Source organism: Dipodomys spectabilis, unplaced genomic scaffold (assembly GCF_019054845.1).
Source record: "Dipodomys spectabilis isolate Male_0828 unplaced genomic scaffold, ASM1905484v1 ptg000449l, whole genome shotgun sequence".
NCBI lineage: Eukaryota > Metazoa > Chordata > Mammalia > Rodentia > Heteromyidae > Dipodomys > Dipodomys spectabilis.
This window is the reverse complement of record NW_024871126.1, coordinates 3,148,784-3,167,983: the sequence shown is the minus strand read 5'-3', so window position 1 is coordinate 3,167,983 and position 19,200 is coordinate 3,148,784. Positions and strand designations below refer to the sequence as shown.

Sequence of the window (19,200 nt, the reverse complement as noted above, 5' to 3'; positions counted from 1 at the left end):
GAGCACTAGCCTTTTGCTGAGGAGCTCAGGAACAGCGCCCATGCCTAGGGTTCAAGCCCCACAACTGACAAGAAGTGGACTTCCTACCACAAGAAGTGGATTGAATAGCACCCATTGTCCTTGGGAGCATAGTAGTGAAGTGAGGCCGAGCTTCCTGTGAAGCTGAAGTCATAAGGAGATCACCTGACTTCTCTGTGCCTCGGTTTCCCCAGATGCAAAACTCAACACAGTGAAGGATCCCCTTCCTCATGGGGATAGGGTAATGATGAAAGAGAGCCATGTTTTGTTTCAAAATCCCCACCTGTTGCATGATAAATAACTGACCCCACCTGAGCCCTTTGCTGGTATCTTCCTGTCATTTACTCACAGAATTGCCGAGAAACTTCTCTAAAGGCCACTCCCTCCATGCCAAGCCATGCTCAAGAGATTCCCTCTGTATAAATCCCTTGTTTCCTCAAAACTGTCCTGTGAGGAGAATGAGGTCTGATGGTTGTGGCCCTACCCAGAGCTTCACCTGTGGTCAAGAATCGGCTGCTGTGGACTAAAAGTTTGGGATAATCCATCTAAATCGATGACTGAGCATGGCGCTACATGTCTACCATCCCAACTACAGAGGACCAAGCCTGGTGGAGCATACCTGTCCCAGATAGGAGGACCTCAATCCAGACCAACCAGAGCATATATTGAGTCTCTGCTTCAGAAATGTCCAAGACAGAAAGGTGGCTCTTCAAAGCCAGGGTGAGGAAATAAGCAGGGGGTCATGGTGCCCCCAGAGGAGTGTCTGACCCCGGAAACAGATGGGCCAAGAGCAGAGAACCAGGGCCAGGGACAAGGTCAGGGCTTTAGGTGGGCTGGCAGTGCACCATTACCTGAGGTTTGAAATCCTGCACCTTGGGAAGGGGGGAGGGAGCCGGGGTGTGGGCTGGCATCTCCATTTCTTACTATACTCCAAAGTCGCTTGGGTCTCTTCCTCACCACTCAGCCACCTCTACCTTCCTCAATTGCTGGTAGTATTGGAAACTAAAAGAGGGAATCCAGGTGCTACTGGGCAGCATGGAATGTGGGGGTGGCCACCATTCTTGTATCCCATTGGTTAGAAAGAACCATGAAATAATGGGGGTGTGGCTAGAATTCTGTGATGCAAGCAGCATGGGTGGAGTCAAGAAGACAGCAGCTCCCCCAGTCCTTTTCCCAGGGACCAATTTAGTTGGAGAAAAGAGGATGACCTTCTTTAGCTGGATGGCTGCACAGATTATTGTGTATGTCTGTTTGTTACCAGACCCGGACCTTGAACTCAGGATCTGGGAACAGTCTGTGAGCTGCTTTTGCTCAAGGCTCGCCTTCCACACTGGAGCCCTGGGCTTCTGGCTTTGTTGGAACTGAAGTTGGAGAGAGGTCTCAAGGACTTTCCTGCCTAGGATGACTTTGACCATGATCCTCCTATCACAGCCTTGTAAGTATCAAGGAGGACTGCTGAGAGCCACTGGTGCCTGCCTAATCATTGGTCTTGCTGATATTCTTGGACAGAACGGTGAGTACCCTATCCCCAAGTTGAAGTGGTGGGAGTTGGAGCCCACAGTTGGAATCCTGCCTGGTCCTGCCACCTCCAAATGGCAGGAGATCCTAAGGAACTCATCCTATCCATATGAATACCAGTGGAATGTGATGTATGTCATGATTGAATGGGCAGTTCTTGAATGATTCTAGGATAAAATTATACACATATTATAGGATACTGACCGATTTTAGTTAATTCTTTATTAAACATTTAAACAATCACATTCATAAAATTTAGGCATAATAAAATACAGAAGAATTGGGCCTCACATACTGCAAAGGTGCCATTTTTCTGCCAGGACTGGGATTGAAACTCATGGTCTTGGTAACTCTGTTGCACTGTGTGGGAATGGGAAGCTGGCCTCCTTGAAGTCAAGAAATTCAGGTCTGTTCCTCATGCCTAAAACAGATCCCCACCACTAGAAAACATCCTGTTCATGTACAATTTACATATATGATTTATATTTATATACATAAGTTGACTCCATATTGCATTCAGTAGTTATTTTATTTTTTTGTTTTATTCATGTATTGACCATTTATTTTATTTACTATTATGGAACATGAAACATTGATTACATTGATTATACAGGATATAGGTCTTCATCCCTGACACCCAGGACTTTCACAGAAAAGGAAAACATGTGTCACCATTATCTTCTTACTCCACGATTCATTTTTGGTAATGCTGGCATCTGAATTCAAGGCCTACAAGCCTACAAGGCCCAATTCATGAATGGGTGAGTGTTAGCATGCCATCCTGTGGCAAATTGAGCTGACAGAGTGTTCCCAGGACCTCAGGTCAAGCCCCAGGGGTTACCAAAATAAGAAAATATTGACATGCAGATGGCAGTATGCTAATAAATATATATCTTTATAGAGTGTCAAAGATGTCTATACATTATTCACTTATATAGACTACATTCTTACCAATTCCTGGGTATTAATTCTGCCTCAATGTAATTAATAAATTGTTTCATCCGTAAACTATTAATGAAATCAGTGTCCTGAAATCATTGCGTTCCTTTAAGTAATAATATTCTTTCAATGCTTCATAAATATTAAATCAAATCAATCAGCCTCCTGAAATATTAATTTAATTTTATAGAGCATCTTCCATGATCAATTCATTCAACCGTGACATTGACAACATTCCATTGTTAATCCTGATAGTCTGGCAGACTTCAGCAATGCAAGTTGAAGTACCCTTTGCAACAATGTCACTCAGACCCATGAGGGTCACCATACAAAGGAAGAAAATATAAATTGGCCATATTTTTTCTGTGCATTGCTTTCCCTGAAAGGCCTGGGGGTCTAGGGTCCCAGGAGGAGCTGCAGATCTAGTGGCTGTACCCCAGCCTAGGGTGATCAAAGCTGAGGCAGAGTTGCCACGACCTGAGTTCAAGCACCGTATTGAGAAAAGTAAAATTAAAAAATTTAGCTCCCTTGCTTGCAATTCACGCTGTTTATTCTTCCAGGCTTTGGATTTGAACTCAGGATCTGGGTAAACCTACAGCAATGGGGATGAAGATAAGAAAGTCAGGCCTGTTCACTAGTCCTGAATTCAAGTAACAGCCCCGGAAACATACTATTTATACACATTGTAAAGATAGGATTGATACTTACCTATAGATGTTCAGTCCATACATGTTTGGTGTGGTTGTTCTTGTATTTTTTGTTTATTAATTTATTTACCATTGATTGTACTATGATGAAACCCCTTCCATGTATTACATTGATGACATCCTTTCACAGAGCATCTAGATTTATAGAAATGTTCTCCATCATGCCAGGATTCTCAGGATCACCAAGGATATTCAGAGAAAAGGAAAACAAGTTTCACACTTGGCTTCTTACTCCACGATTCACTTGTTGGTAGTGCTGGGATCTTAACTCAGGGCCTAGTAGGTCCAACTGGCCAATAAGTCAAGGTGAACACACTAACCTGTGAGCAACTAATGAGCTAGGCCATTCCCAGGATCTGACATTGATCACCAGGGTGGTCCACTATAGTCATGAATTCATACTTTAAACATACGATCTATATTGACAAACATGTGTGTATAGCATCTTGTAAAAGTTCGGTGAACTTCTCCTTATTTTGTCTCTACTTCATGGAGGTATTTTGTATTTGACTAAGTAAGGTGACAGGTTTAACTGTGCTGACATGGATGACAACCTGTTCCCATGGTTATAGGGCTGCCTATGAATTCCCCTTCCTAGTTGAGACTCAGGACTTACACAGGAGAGGAAAACGTTTACAACAACTGGCTTCTGACAACAGGATGAATCTTTTGTGAATGCTGGGATTTAAACTCAGGTTTGGATAGCACTGTTGCACTGAGGAGGAAGGGGAAGCTCACCATCCTTGAAGACTAGAATGTCAGGCCTGGTCCAGGACCTGATTTGAAGCCCCAGCACTGAACAAAATAGCAAGCCCACCTTTTTTAAACATAGGATCTCTCTTTACCTACAGGTGTGTTATGCATCTTGCATTCAGTGTATTTATACTTTTTATTAATTTTTATTTATCTTATTCATGGATGCATTGTGCATTATATTGAATATGTTGACAGATATAACTGTGCTTACATGGATGACAACCTAATCCCATGGCTATTGAGTTGCTTATATAGCATTTTCCATCCTCAATGACACCCAGGACATTCACAGAACAGGAAAACGTGTGCAACCCTAGGCTTTTAACATCAGAATGAATCTTTGGCAGTGCTGGAATTTGAACTCAAGGCCTAGCAGGCCCAATTGGTGAATGGATCATGGTGAGCACACCAGCCTATGAGCCACTAAGGAGTTAAGCCATTTCTGGGACCTGAGATGGAGTCCTGGTGGGGGCCAATATAGTCATAAATTCATAATTAAACAAAGGATCTATATTTCCAAATATGGGTGGGCGACATCTTGCATTTGATGTAGTCATTCTCTTTATATTGTCTTATTCATTGATGTATTGTGTATTTTCTTTTTTTTAATTTTTATTTTTTATTGTGAACATACTGTACAGAGGGGTTACAATTACATGGACAAGATAATGAGTACATTTCTTATCAAGCATTGCAGCCTCCTCCTTTGTCTACCCTTCACATGTCTTCCCAGCCTCCCCCCTCCCCGACCCTATCCTCCCCACGCACACACCAAAGTTGTAAAGTTCGTTTTCGAAATGAAAACTTGTACTTCTCATTGTTGTAACGGGTCCACAGTTATCCTTAAATGACTTGTTTTTTCCCTTCTCCTCCAAAAATTGTACTGACAGCAAATACAGTGAAAGCAGGGTTTATACTGTAGGGGAAGGACATACAAAGCAACAAAGAAATAATATTATAAATGAATTAGAAACAATTGCATGAAAGAAAAAAACATTTGAGGGTCTGGGAAGGTGGCTCAGTTGTAGAGCGCTTGCCTTGCATGCCTGAGGCCCTGGGTTCGATTCCTCAGCACCACATAAGCAAAAAGAAAAAAGCCGGAAGTGGCGTTGTGGCTCAAGTGGTAGAGTGCTAGCCTTGAGCTGAAGAGCTGAGGGACAGCACCCAGGCCCAGAGTTCAGGACCCACAACCGGACCCAAAAAAAAAAAAGAAAGAAAGAAAAAAACATTTGAATACACATCTTAGGGTTCATTTCCCTAACATAACCTTATTTGACATTTTCTGCTTGACTCAGACATATACTAGATATTGCAAATAAGCGAAACCATGGGATCTATGTTTCTTTGGACTTGGCTTACTTCATTTAAAATAATTTTTTCCAAGTCTTTCCATTTCCTAACAAATTGGGCAATGTCATTCTTTCTGATGGAGGCATAGAATTCCATTGTGTATATATACCACATTTTCTTGATCCATTCATCTACTGAGGGGCATCTGGGTTGGTTCCATATCTTAGCTATGGTAAATAATGCTGCAATAAACATAGTTGTGCTGGAAGCTTTAGTGTGGTCTTGTTTGTAAACATTTGGGTCAATGCCCAAAAGTGGGATTGCTGGGTCATAGGGGAGCTCTATGTGGAGTCTTTTGAGAAACCTCTATACTGCTTTCTAACGAGTTTGAACAAGTTTACACTCCCACCAACAATGAAGTAAGATTCCCTTCTGTCCACATCCCCTCCAGCATCTGTTGTTATTAGAGTTCTTGATTTTTGCCATTCTAACTGGGGTGAGCTGGTATCTCAATGTTGTTTTGATTTGCATTTATTTTATGGCTAGGGAGGTTGAGCATTTCTTCATGTGTCTATTGGCCATCCTTCTTTCTTCTTCAGAGAAGTTTCTCTTTAAGTCTTTAGCCCACTTATTTATTGGGCAATTCTTTCTTTGGGGATTTCTTGTTGGAGGATTTAATTTTTTGAATTAGAAGTATATTTTAGATATGAGACCCTTGTCCGTTGTATGGCTAGTGAAAATCTTCTCTCAATCTGTGGGCTTTCTATTGATCTTGCTAGCTATGTCCTTTGCCATGCAGAAGCTCTGCAACTTCATGCAATGCCATTTGTCCAACTTTTCTTTGATTTGTTGTGTTTCTGGGTCTCTATTAAGAAAATTTCTGCCTGCACCAAGGAGACCTAGGGTTTCTCCTGTAATGTTTCCAGAGTGTCTGCTTTGACTCCGAGGTCTTTGATCCATTTGGAGTTGATTCTAGTGCAAGGTGATATTTGACGATCTAGTTTTAGTTTTCTACAAGTAGTTAACCAATTTGACAGCACCATTTACTGAATAGGCTGTCTTCCTTCCATTCTATTTTTTTAGCTCCCTTATCATTAGATGGCTATAGGTCTGTCGGTTCATTTCTGGGTTTTCAATTCTATTCCATTTGTCCTGAGGTCTGTTCTTGTGCCAGTACTAAGCTGTTTTGATTACTATGGCTTTATAGTATAGTTTGAAATTTGGTATTGATATTCCTCCAGCAGTGTTCTTTGCGTTGAGGATTGTTTTTGCTATTCGGGGTCTTTTATTGTTCCATATGAATTTTTGGATTATCTCTTCTATTTCCTTTAAGAATGAGGTTGGAATTTTGAGAGGTATTGCATGGAATTTGTAGATAGCTTTGGGAAGTATTGCCATTTTCGCGATGTTAATCTTTCCAATCCAGAAGCATGGAAGGTTTTGCCATTTTCTAAGTTCTGTTTCGATATCCTTTTTCAAGTTTTTAAAGCTTTCACTTCTCTTCAATCTAGTATTAGAATGCTTAGCTACAGCAATAAGACAAGATGCATACATAAAGGGGATCCAAATAGGGAAAAAGAAATAAAACTCTCCCTCTTTGCAGATGACATGATCTTGTATTTAAATAATCCCATAGACTCCACTCCCAAATTACTCAAGCTGTTTCAAAACTTTGACAAAGTAGCAGGGTTTAAAATTAACCCCACAAATCAATGACTTTTCTGTATGCCAACAATGAGAAAAGTGTGGATGAAATTAGGAAAGCAACTCCATTTGTAATAACCCCACAAAAAAGAAAATACCTAGGAATTAACTTAATCAAAGAAGTGAAGGACCTCTATGATGAAAAGTATTGTGTATTTTCTTTAGTATAGGTTGACAGATATCACTGTGGTGATCTAGAAGACAACCTATTCCCATGAGTATAGAATTGCTTATACCTTCTCTATCCTAGCTGAGAACCAGAATTTGCACAGCACATGAGAACAGGTGCAACGACTGGCTTCTCACATCAAGGTGAATTTTTGGCAGTGCTGGGATTCGAACTCAAGGCCTAGGAGGCCCAAATTCCCAATGGGTCCACGTGAACACACCAGACTGTGAGCCAAGAAGGAGCTGGGCTGTTACCAGTAACTGAGATTGAGTCCCAGAGAGGCCAAAATAGTCCTCAATGCATCATTGAAACATGGGATGTATATTCACATCCGTGTGTGTACTGCATCGTATATTAAGTGTAGTTCTTGTCTTTGTTTTGTATGGTATTCATGGATGTATTGTGTATTTTTTGAGTATATGATGACAGGTATAACTCAGCTGACATGTATAACAACTTATTCCCATGACCACAGGGTGGCCCATGCATTCTCCATCCTAGCTGAGACCCAGGAGTTGCACAGGAAAGGAAAACAGGGGCAACAATTTGCTTCTGACATCAAGATGAATCTTTTGGCAGGGCTGGGATCTGAACTCGGGGCCTAGAAGGCCTAATTGGTGAATAGTTCCACATGAGCACACCATGAAGAGTGAGCCATGAAGAAACTAGGCGTTCCCAGTATAAAGAAATAATCTGATAAATATGTTAGAAACAATTGCAAGAAAGAAAAAAAATACATTTCAATTCTTAACTTGGGGTTCATTTCACCTATTATATTGATCTGGTTTAATCAATTCTCTGCCTTCACTACCAGATTATTAGAAGAATACATACAATAATTGCACTGAGAAGTGATTTAGAGAAATAATTCATATTGTTTACTTTTAATTTTTTGAGGTAAGTACTTGGATTCAAATTCAGAGCCTTGCATTTGCCAGGCAGGCCTCTGACCACTTGAACCATGTCACATCCAGTAATTTTTGCTTTGATTATTTTTGAGATAGAATCTTGTATATATTTATTCCTAAGCTATCTGGATAGTGAATTTCCTAGTTTATGTTCAACATAGGTAGCATGACAGCCACACATTGGCACACCTAGCTTTTATTGATTGAGCTGGAGGTCTCTTTTATGTTTTCCAACTTGACCTTGAATTGCAACTATCGACATTTCTATTTTCAGAGTAGCTAGGATTATAGGTATAAACCACCTCATTTGACTTCTATTGTATATGTTTACGAAAATTTTGAAAGCATGAGGAAATCCTCTAGAGTTACTAACCATATCCAGATTCTAGGCGAGACACTAATGATTATTCTGTCAAAAATTTTGACATTATTCTGACAAACTTAAAATTTTTTTTTTCTTCAAAATACCGTACAGAGGGGTTTCAATTACATGGGTAAGGTAATGAGTACATTTCTTACCAAGCATTGTTGCCTCTTCCTGTTTCCACTTCTCATCCCTTCCCCTCTCCCCTCTCCACCCCCCCAACAGAAAAAGTTGTAAAGTTCCTTATTGGACATAATGACTTGTATAGCTCATTGTTGCAATGGGTCCGACGTATCCGTATTTAAAGGTTGGGTTTTGCCCATTCCCTCCACAAATTTTAACAATATCAAATAAAATGGAAGTAGGGGTTTATACCATGGGGTAGGGACAAACAAAGCAACAAAGAAATAATCTTACAAATATGTTAGAAACAATTGCAAGAAAGAAAAAAAACATTTCAATAATTATCTTGGGGTTCATTTCACCTAACATGAACTTATCTTACCTTTTCTGCTTGTCTCAAAAATATACTAGTTTTTGCAAATAAGGGAAACCATGGGACCTATATTTTTGGGCCTGGCTTACTTCACTTAATTTTTTCCAAGTCTTTCCATTTCCTAACAAATGGGGCAATGTTATTCTTTCTGATACAGGCATAGAATTTCATTGTGTATATCTACCACATTTTCTAGATCCATTCATCTAATGAGAGGCATCAGGGTTGGTTCCATATCTTACCTATTATAAATAACGTTGCCATAAACATAGATGTGCTGGAAACTTTAGTATGGTCTTGTTTGTGGTAATTTGGGTAAATGACCAAAAGTGGGATTGCTGGGAAATAGGGGAGCTCTATGTGGAGTCTTTTGAGGAACCTCCATACTACTTTCCAAAGTGGTTGAACAAGTTTACACTCCCACTAACAATGCACTAAGATTCCCTTCTGTCCCCATGTCCTCCAGTATCTGTTGTTATTAGAATTCTTGATTATAGCCATTCTAACTGGGCTGAGGTGGTATCTCAATGCTGGGTTGATTTGCATTTCTTTTATAGCTAGAGAGGTTGAGCATTTCTTCATATGTCTATCAGCCATCCTTCTTTCCTCTTCAGAGTTTCCATTTAAGACTTTAGCCCACTTATTTACTGGGCAGTTGTTTCTCTGAGGATTTGTTGTTGGGGGATTTAATTTTTTGAGTTCCAGGTATATTTTAGATGAGACCCTTGTCCATTGTATGGCTAATGAAGATCATCTCCCAATCCGTGGGCTTTCTATCGATCTTGCTAACTATGTCCTTTGCCTTGCAGAAGCTCTGCAACACATGCACATGTGCGTGTGTGTACTCGCACATGCATGCACACATACAAAAACACAAATGAGTATTTCAATGTGAAGTTTATATTTTTTTATCTTGCTGTACTTTATTTCCCTGTATTAGTTCACAAATTAACAAAATCAGCTAAGGACATATTTACATAAAATTCATCATGTTTCTCTAAAATCGACTCCCTTTTTGGAAGCCTGCTTTTATTTGACCCAAAAGTAAATTATTCAGGAAGTCAATTCATCACTTTCAAGTCTATAGTATTAGATGATTTTTTAGGTTCCTCCTAGCAATATGATTTTGTGAAATCCTGCATCAAGCAATATATTTCTTTCACTAGAAGAGAAACCTCTGTCAAACAATTAATAATAGCTTATTCTCCTCTTGGCATTCATCTGTAGTTTTATTTTCTTCATATATTTCATGATCTGTCTGTGTATGCCAAAGACTGCCATGAAAATAAAAACACCCTTCTCAGCGGTTAGCATGTGTATACCATTCATAGATACTGAAATTGCTTTGGAATAAATAATGTTCACCTTGACTATCTTGAGAAAGAAGAATTGGTTTCTCAGCACTTTAGGCAAGAACTTGAGGGAAAGAAACAAAAGGAAAAGTGAGGAACAACTCAACACATAGATTCAAATGAAATAAACAACCCAAGAAAACACAAATTAATTCATTACTCAAGAGCCTGCAGGAAATGAAAGATTTAGAAAAAAAATCAGGTATGACAAGCTTATGAAATTCGTGACTACATGGGGGTGCAATGTTGTGAGGATAGTGGCAAAAGCCCAGACGGAACAGAAAGTTCTGTACACAATGCCATGCACCTGTTATTCTAAATTCCAGGTAGAATAACATCAAGTGGACTGAGGCCAAGTTCATACACAAGTAGGAAGCCATTTTCTAGCTGAAAAATAATCAGGATTACTTAGGGCTGAGGGCATGAGAAAGTGGTAAGAACACCTATTTAAGGGGAACAAAACACTCAATTCAAACTCTAATATTAGGGTTATTAAAGAAAAAAACTATGATTTTAATAATTAGAACAATTGTAACACTTGAGTATTTGAGTGGGGAAAATCCATTAGAGAGATAGAATGAAACCACATTCCAATGGTCCTTTAGTGATAATGTTTAGTGGTACTTTAGGCAAAACAGAGTTACCTTGCAAATGAGCATGGATGTGCATTTGGGTGATGGAAATACTCTACTTACACAGGTGTAAATTAAATAGATTTTTTGGGGGTAGATTGTAGTTCTTGAACTAAGAGCCTGGGTGATGTCCATGAGCTTTTTCTCTCAAGGCTACCACTCTAATACTTTGATCCACAGTTCCAATTCTGATTTTCGGTTGGTTGTTTGGAGATAAGAGGCTCATGGACTTTCCTGCCCAGGATGGCTTCAAACCATGATAGTCAGATCTCAGCCTCCTGAGTCACCAGGATTCCAGGCATGAGCCGTCGATGTTTTTAATAATTTAGTAAATTGTATAGTTACAGAAGTTATAAATAATCATTGTAACCTGTGTATTGTATGTGTATATGTATAGAACAATACATACAGTTAGAAATATATTAACATATTTTTGCATCTACAGTAGATTTATGAAATCATATTTCATTATAAAATAAAATGGAAAAGTTAATAAGGAGCAAAACAAACGGAATTGTTACACATTTCTTTTTGTTGAATGGAATGTGAATTGTGAGAATCAGTTTGGGAAAACCATCACATTGCACATCATAAAGAAACACAATAAAAATCACAGTAAAAGATGTTAGAATTAACCACATGATAAAATAACAGGTAGAATTTGCCAAATGCTAATTGATTGTTTTTCCAAGTACTTTACCTATGGTATCTAATTTAATCCACAATAATTCCATAAAGTTGAACTACTTACATTTTTAATTCTCAGACGATGATATTGAAGTCCTCAGAGTTGTAATTACTAGTACAACATTGCACACATGGTAAGTGTTAGCCTGAGGTTCATCTCCCACTGTATCAATTAACCTCATTCTATTTTATGACTAAAATACCAGCACTTAGTCTACTAATTCTAGGAAAATTTCCCAGAATTATTGTGTACACTCATAATATTTCACTTTATCTTTGTTAGAAAATAGGGAACTGTAATATGAATACTCAAAGTTCATAATCAATGAATACCTCCCTGGTGAAAAGAACTGCTAAAGTATAACATTCTTGGTTTCTAGGTCAAAATAGCAGAAATCATATTCTATCCCTTCATTCAACACTGACTGCCTGGAGACCCTATCTTTGTTTAACACTGTCTTACTGAAAGAATCACCTCCCCAATTCCTGATGGAAACAGACTGCAGGTCTTATGGACCAATCATTTCCACATTGTAGCTCAATTAAGTTGTTTACCATTAGAAGTATTTTAATTGCTTTTTATACCCAACATTTTGAGAGAAAGGTACTACTTTAAAATGCTATTAAAATAAGACATATAAAAATCACCTTTGACTCTAGATAAATATTTTACCTTTCATGTACCCAAAAATGCAGTCTGACCAATCATTAATGTTAGGAATGAGAGGATAAAAATCATAGACAACAAGACCTAAGTATGAATTAAAGCCTCTCCAACTTGTGAATACAATTGATTTTAAAAGACATAAAGGGCTGGGAAGGTGGCTCAGTGGTAGAGTGCTTGCCTTGCATGCGTGAAGCCCTGGGTTTGATTCCTCAGCACCACATAAGCAAAAACAAAAAAGCCGCAAGTGGCACTGTGGCTCAAGTCGAAGAGCACTATCCTTGAGCTGAAGAGCTGAGGGACAGCGCCCAGGCCGAGAGTTCAGGCCCCACTACCAGACCCCCTCCTCCCCCCAAAAAGACATAAATACTACTATATTTGTTCAAAATTTCTCATGATGCTGAAGATTCAATTGTAAACTGTTAACAGTTGAAAATAACTCATTTTCTTGGGAGTAGGAAGCAAAACACAAGATTAATCCTAATCATTTCCAAAAACATTTATTTATACTACAAATTCACTCTTATAACTACAAAGATTCTAAAAATAACTGAATCATAGTGTCACAAAGGACATAATTTAAATTCATCATGTACTTTCAAAGGACTACGCTAATAGAAAACAAAGTTATAATTAGCTCACCCAATTCACTTCCATTCTTTTATTCTATATCTTTTAGTTTCATAAGAACTGTCTTTTCATAAAATGATGCATAAAAAAAACCTATATCCCCACTTACATTTTCAGATTTTAACAATGTTTATTTCAAAAATGTCTTTAGCTGTGTAGTCAATGAACTGAAATAACACTAAAATATTCAACGGGTTTTCAGAAATTGCAAGACTCACTCTGGAATGTTATTTCTATTGGAAAAGATATTCAAAAAGACTTAATTGTTAAATTTGTGATAGTTACTCCCACAAAAGAACTATTAATGAAGAAACCTTTGTATGTAAAATACAACTTCAAATGCATCCACAATCTGGAGGTGACACATGCTTTTTTTTTTTTTTTTTGCAATGTGTATCTAACAAACATATCCACAATACTGATTTTCAGTCAACATGATGGGATATTCAAACCTAAAAAATACGGGATTTATTATCTTAGTGTGAATAGATATGATCTTACAAAGAAAGTTATTTTCAACAGAAATCCGGAAAGAGTTTATCCACCTTGAGTTTCACAGGAATAACCAGAGAGTAATACCTGTTTGGTCAAGTCAGTCAAACTCACTCCATGAGTATATCTTAAAAGTATAACCAATTTAAGGGGTCAAATACATATTTTGTACTGACAGTCATCTTACAGCAATAACTTACTACCCAAATATATGTGTATCTTATTGCCTAACATATACAAAGAGCTGAAAGTGATCTCTTTTATCTAACTTAATGTTGTAAATACTTTGATTATGATGATGTTATTATTTGACAAATAAAATGTAAAGAAGGGTGGTTCCACTGAAATGACAGGACGGAACACTGATAAATAACAACATTGCAACACAGCTCTTTTCAGCTTCACTCTGTCCTCATTGGCAAGCAACATTGCAAACGAACACACACACACACACACACACACACACACACACACACACATACACATGTGCGCACATGTACACACACATATACATGCATGTCAAATTCGGGGTTTATTGTACAAAAAAGTTCAAGTAAAATATTAGTGATTAGGAAAAATGATAATTTTCCTTTTTACAAAATAATACATAATCCAGTCACCATGGTTGTTACATTTTACCTGTCTCTCCACATGTGACCATTTAATTTATTTTTAGTTCATTCATTCATTCATTAGTTTGGTGCTAATATATAGCTTGAACTCAGGGCCTGGCTCTGTCTCAGAATTTGTTATTTATTTTGTTTTAGTTTTCTCAAGGCTAGCATTTTACTGCTAATAATACAACTCCATTTCAAGCTTCTGTGGTTACTTTCAATTCATAATCTAATGGACTTTTTTTTCTTGGTCTGGTTTCAAAGCACAATCATCAGATTTCATCTTTCTGATTAGGTTGGATTAAAGACCTGAGCCACCCGTGTGGCTCCTACTTTTTCCTATACTTATGTAATGCACATACTTATATAGTAATTTAAAACTGAAAGCACAGAAGCAAGATGTACAGTGATGATATTGTCCTGTCAGAAATTCAAGTTAGTAATGTAGATTTCTTCTTAAGACCATACACAAAAATATTTAAGAAGAAATCTGATGAGGTGTGTGTATGTGTGTGTGTGTGTGTGTGTGTGTGTGTGTGTGTGTGTGTGTGTGTGTGCTGTTGCAATATGTTCCACATATAAGCACTGTTCAGGGGTGTCCAGCCATTCACAGTTATTGGATGAATATCTGCCTTGAGATACCAACTCATGGACAAGGTCTAGGTGTCCACTCTAGGCTTCCTGATGAAGAGGGGTATACTCATCCTCATCCCTAGTATTCATATGAGTGGCCTTTTTGGAAAGTAGTGTCTGCACTGTAGTAAGCTGCAAGGCAAGCACTCTACACTGAGCCACCTTCCCAGCCCAAGGATTAAGATTCTTGTCTGTAATTTGGTCAAAGCTATGTCTCTTTATGTAGGCGACTAAAAATGTATTTACTAATTTCAAGTAAATACATAAATTCTATTTCCATCTCTTTTAAAAAATAAAAAATTGTTTGCTCTGTAATTGATTAGAAGCATAGATTTTGTGGCTAGCTAGGTCATTGCACATCTGTGTCTCTTTTCCTCTCTCTCTTTCATGATTGCCCCATAATTATCCTAATTTATTTTGCTTTTACATTTTTGATTGCATCATTTCACTTTCTGCTCTGCCATTTCCCAAAACAGCACCACATAAACAGAAAAATCCAGAAGTGGTGCTGTGGCTCAAGTGGTACATTGCTTGCCTTGATTTGAAGAGCTCAAGGACAGTGCCCAGGTCAGGCCCCACAAATAATTTAAAAAAAAAGAATCTAAATACTTGATAATTCTACTAACAGATCTGATTGAAATCAGTTGAATCACACTTTTCCTATACAATGAGGGAACAGGTCCAGGCTAGGAAAGCAGCTAGAGAAGGCAGGCAGAATGTATCTGTGACAAAACTTTGTGGAAAATGGAATCGAGGATTACTTACTGGTGATTCACTTGCGCTTGAAGCATGATTCTGAACTATTGCTTGCTGATTCTGAACTATTGCTTTGATCATTATATTCTCCAAGAAGAAAAAGTGAAATTTAATTGGCAGCAAAGGACTACTAATACATTTTGACTTCTCATTAAGCATCTTCAATCATCAAAATCACCTGCAGACAATAGATAGGCCTATTTTTATATGAAAACCAGTGTCTTTAAAAAACAAGAATTTAGGTAGTCATACAAAGGACTTCTATTTTACTACTGCATTATACATTTTTTATAATGTTGAATACGAACATTAGAAAGCTACTAGAAAGCTCTTAAAGACAATATGTTGAATAGTGAGTTCTCTTACACTATAACATGGTATTTCCCAAATCATTTACATAGAAGGCATTGTTTCCTATTTTCTCATTCCTAGAAAAAGCTGCACATGAAGACACCACTGGTCCTCATTTTCACTCTGTACCTTTGAATACTGAGGAAAATCTTTCCTCTGCTCTCTATCAATTCACTACTCTCCAGTTAGAATAATTTAGAATAGTAAAAATGGAAAAAGAGAAAATAAATCATGGTGAAAATACATATGCAAAAAATTCACCAGTTTTTTCTGACTAGTTCAACCAATGTGAACTATTGGGGAAATACATGGACATCTCATTCCCACTGGCACTCAAAGTCTCTGGTTAGGCAATTCTGATGAAGACAAGGAACAAGATGAAAAAGTGAGGAATGGTATGAATTGCAAGAAAAAAATGGAGTAGGATCCAAGCAAATTTCTTCTTTGGGATGCCAAAATTTATCGGCTTACTATGGTGCGGAGACTACTTTCCAAAAAGGCCACCCAGATGAATACTAGGGATGAGGATGAGTATACCCCTCTTCATCGGTAAGCTTAGAGTGGACACTTAGACATTGTCCATGAGTTGCTAGCTCAAGGCAGATATTCATGCAATAACTCTGAATGGCTGGACACCCCTGCACAGTGCTTATATGTGGAATAATACCAGAGTGGCTTCTTTATTATTTCATCATGATGCAGATACCAATCCCCAAACTAAAGGGCTCTTGACCCCCTTGCATCTTGCTGCTGGGAATAGAAATAGCAAAGATACTCTGTATCTCCTTCTGTTGAACCATTATATCAAACAAGGTCTGGAGAACAACTTGGAAGAAACTGCATTTGATATTGCCAAAAGGATAAGTATGTATCACTACCTCTTTGAAGTTGTCAAAGGCTGTACAAATTGTTCTACTAAGTCGTTATGGTTTGGTTAAGATTCTTAAATTTCAAAAATGCCAGTCCATCTTTTGTGTCCCTACAAATTGTTTTTTCACAATACAAAGCATCAGCAATATCTTATTATAAAAATTCATGTATTCCATGGTATTCTTCCAAGTGAATTGCATGACTTTGATATCAAAATGTATTCAAGAGTTGTTTGTATACATCTATAATGATTCCTGCAGAGTTTGTGAATCTTTTAATCAGAAATAATTTTAACTTATCTGTTGGAATGAATAGTATAGAAACTAAAGATGTTCCGAGTGCTTTTCTGAAAAAAGTATATCTATGTTTGTATAATGTCCATAATCTATTTCATTCGTCCTAGATATAATACTTTGAATTCTACATTGTTATATCATGTATAGATTCATTAATAAATGTGACCTTTCAGATTGCATTCCACATAGAAGGAATTTAAGATTCCTTTTTTTACTAGGTTCTTATTTTATTTCTTTGGGATAAAATGGCAATGTTATCTAATTTTAAGTTTTGTAAAGGTTACCTTTCTAAGGTAAAATTTAATACACTGATGTCAAACTAACCTTTAATTCTATGAATTACATGTATTGTTACACTGGTATTTTTGTAATCAACTTTTTAATAACTGTTTTTCATTTCTTGCATCAGAAGAATGAAAAATATGGAATACTTCACAAATTTTTATATCATCCTTGTGCAAGTGCCATGTTAATCTCTGTATTGTTGTAATTTGGGTAGACCTGCTGCTGAAGCATGTAGTATACTCTAAATTTAAGTACGTAATGATATAATATTTATAAAGGCATGTATCCATAGTTGCCTTTTTGTAACAAGGAACCCTTATTGTTCCTAAAAATGCTATTGATCTCATTTCTCTAAAAATCTGTGTATACTGGAAAAAACATATAGTTTGTTCGATTGCTCACATTTACAATTTTTTTGTCAATGAATATTTTGTCATTTTCATTTTAAATTTGATCATACTTTGAAACCTTTACAGCTAAGTCCAAAGGTGGTGGCTTTTCAAGTATTTATTTATCAACTGAGTTAGCTTTGTGGAGCTAATGGACTCAAAGTAAGCCTTGCTTAAGAGCTACTTCTAACTTTCTGCAGCTTAAAATTTCCCAAATGAGGTCTTGCTGGGACAAATATCTACCTAAACTTTTACCCTTCTTCCATGTAGGAACAGACCAACCAGAATATCTTACCCTGAAAGCATAGATTGTCTTACTGGAACAAAGCTAATCTTAGTTACAAGGGATCATAGAGAGATGAACAGTTCAGACAGAATTGTTCAGAATGGAAGGCATTTTATCAAAACATAATTGTTAATTGTACTTATCATTTCAAAAGTAGCTAAAGCCAAGAAAGTGAAAAAAATTGTTCATATGCATGATTACCTATTGTCCTGGCCTGTCTATCATCCAACCAAGCAGGAACTTACACTTCTGACATTCTACCACCAAATATTTCCATAGCTCCTGGAGAAGTCCATATGTTTCTCCTCGATATTAGGCCTTAAATTGGTAATGTTTTAATCACAGTGTTTCCTCTTGCCTCTAGGCTCTAAATCTACAAATGGTAAAGCTTTAAGTCTAACTCTACCAAAAACTGAGGTAGAGGTAATGGAATAATACTTTAAAACAGAGTTGCCTTTGATTCCCTAAACACAACACAACAATGCAAAACAATTTTTTATTATATATACTTATATATTTATATGTGCTGATTTTAAATTTCATAAAGTGAATCTTACTAGAATTGATAATTTGACAAATATATTGACATTTATTCCCATAAATAAATTGGAATATATATAATTAGGTTTAGAATATATATTAGAATATAAAAAGTATTAATGCAATATCTTCGGTATAAACTTGTGATACCTTCTAAGTGTTCATGGTCTTCGGAATTCACATGGTAAAATAACAGTATTGTTTTCTGCTAATATATAAGGGATTTTATTCTGATGCTCTGTTTATTGTTTTAACTCGCTGGTCGCAAAGTGTTTTTCTCCATATTTCTGAAGCATTCTTACTGATTATACCCAAATTTTGCTGATATGATGTCTAAAAGCTATTATTTTTCTGCAGGACCCATGGGTCCTAGGATACCAGGTCCCAGTTATCTGCATCATCAGATAACAAGGGCATGACTTCTCACATAGGCCCATGCAACATATCAACAGAAAATAATTGAAGACTCATCTCAATTTCTCATTTCCTATAATATTTCAGGGCCCCAATTCTTTACAAGAATTAGCAGTAATCAATTGTGAAATGCAAGGCAAGTTAAAATGAAAGATGAGATCACAAAATTTGAATGAAAGTACTGTAATTCAAACTTTCAATTTACAGATGACCAGCCCATATGAGTGAACAAAATCACAAATGAACAAGGTTATTTTTAATACCCCTCTCCTCATGATTAATGAAAGATTTCAGTGCAGCCAAAAATATAATTTCTGGAATCATAGATCCATAATTGGTCTACCAAGACTAGGAAAACTTGATTTAGAGGTCAAATATAATTTAGAAAAACATTAATTGAGAAGACCCTTAGTGCTTCAAAACACTGGTACTTCAGTAAA

The 19,200-nt window shown here is 37.1% G+C and overlaps 1 pseudogene; it reads right to left on the bottom strand.

Annotated features, from left to right (window-relative positions):
• Window positions 1–17,262: 17,262 nt before the first annotated feature.
• On the bottom strand, window positions 17,263–17,362 carry LOC122097989 (annotated as a pseudogene).
• Between the last annotated feature and the right edge of the window lie 1,838 nt (window positions 17,363–19,200).